At 37.6% G+C, this 1,766-nt stretch overlaps 1 protein-coding gene across 1 annotated transcript in view; it reads right to left on the reverse strand.

Annotated features, from left to right (window-relative positions):
• Nucleotides 1-150, reverse strand: part of LOC112595661 (cytoplasmic protein NCK1) — a gene marked incomplete in the record, with an annotated part of 12,428 nt that extends 12,278 nt beyond the window's left edge. The window contains 1 exon segment of the mRNA XM_025340943.1: nucleotides 1-150.
• Nucleotides 151-1,766: the final 1,616 nt, after the last annotated feature.

Genomic DNA, 1,766 nt, shown 5'->3' on the forward strand with positions numbered 1-1,766 from the left:
TGGTCGTCTCGGAGGCCTTCCGTGCGTCGCGTCGCGAGTCGTCGTCGACGGGCGAACAATCTCTCTCGCACACACACACACGCACACACACACACACACACACACGGTCGCGGCGCGTATACGAATGAGATTGTGTGTGTGTGTGTGTATTATCGGCAGCGACGACCGAAACACGCCCAGCGGTGTCTACTGCTGCCGCTCGCGACTCTGCCGGCCAACTATGGAGTTGATAGTGTTGTGACGTGTGCGCGCGCGTACGCGCGTGTGGGCGCGCGACGAGTGTGTGCGTGCGAGTGAGTGAGTGCGCCGCGGCGCGCGCCCGGCAGGCCGATGCCAAAACTTTACCGTACGCGCGCGCGCGCGCGTGTGTGTGTGTGTGTGTGTGTGTGTGCGTGCGAGTCTTTTCGTTGTCGTCGTTGTTGTTGTTATTATTCTGTGGCTCGGCCGTCGCGGTCTGCGCTCTGTGGGCGGCGCGACGTTCTCGGCGACGGTATAGATCGGCGCGCTCTAGTGTTGTTAGCGTTCCGTGAACCGTTCGCCAAGCGGGAACCGCTGTGACGGTATTTTTTAATTTATTTTTTTATTTTTTTTTATTATCAATTTTATTGTTGTTGTTATTTACATTGGTTATTTTGTCGTTACTCCGTCACTGTCGCGTACACAATAATAATATTATCTTGTATTCCGCAGTCATTTATTTATTCATTTTTTTTTTTTTTTTTTTTTTTTTTTTTTTTTTTATTCGTAAACAATGAACGCCCGTTAGGCAGTATACATTGATATAAATTTCACACGTGTGCCAGCTCAAGTAGCCAAGTTGCCTTCTAAATTTTAACGTATCAATTTCAAACTCGGTTCTTAGAGATTTTACCGTTTGTTCAAATCTATTCGTTTTGTAAACTAACGATCGGTTTTGGATTCGTTCTGATTTTTTTACCATGACTTGATCTTAGTGTGGGCACTACATTATAGATCCATACTCTTGAATTTGTAAACATATGGGGTCATTAAATTCCTAGTAATTATAATTCAAAAACTCAAATCTATTATAAACTACATGTATGTGTTTGCCGAGAGAGAGAGAGAGAGAGTTCACTAGAAAATTAATAACTAAATCTTTAAATCTATTTTTAATGTTAATATTTTCATTATTTGTTTAATACTGCGAATTAAATTTTTATTTACTTCTTATGAATGTAAACTCTTCTTTGTAAACTTCGATAATTTCAAGTTTATTAACTAAAATATTTATATTAACAGTGTCAATGTATTTTTAATACCAGTGTAAACTACATCAATTTAAATGCTACTATTAATCGAATGCATAAATCAGAGTAATACAGACCATTAAGTTGAGACAATGTGAGAAGTTTTTCAAACATCTAGCTTAGGTAGGAAGCTTAACCGATAAATGGGTAATAATTATTAATAAGCGCACGATTATCAGATTTAAACACTGGATAAATGAACTGGTTTTCCAAAGATTGGGAAAAACTTCTAAAGATAACGATAAATTAAATAAGTAATGAATTGAACGGGCTAGAGTGTAACAACATTTTCGATTTATTATTTCTGGAATTTAATCAAAACCTACTTTTAAATTAAAAGATAATTTATTAAGGGAATTTATTATGAAAAATAAAATACTTTTAAAAGCATATTTTAACATTTTTGCATATTTTTAGAGCATATATGACAATTTTTGTGGACATAAATGCATATATATTTTAAGGTTTTTAGAGCATGCAGTCCTTAGCTTTAGTAAT

Source organism: Melanaphis sacchari, unplaced genomic scaffold, assembly GCF_002803265.2.
Source record: "Melanaphis sacchari strain LSU unplaced genomic scaffold, SCAv2.0 Contig28_pilon_pilon, whole genome shotgun sequence".
Classification (NCBI taxonomy): domain Eukaryota; kingdom Metazoa; phylum Arthropoda; class Insecta; order Hemiptera; family Aphididae; genus Melanaphis; species Melanaphis sacchari.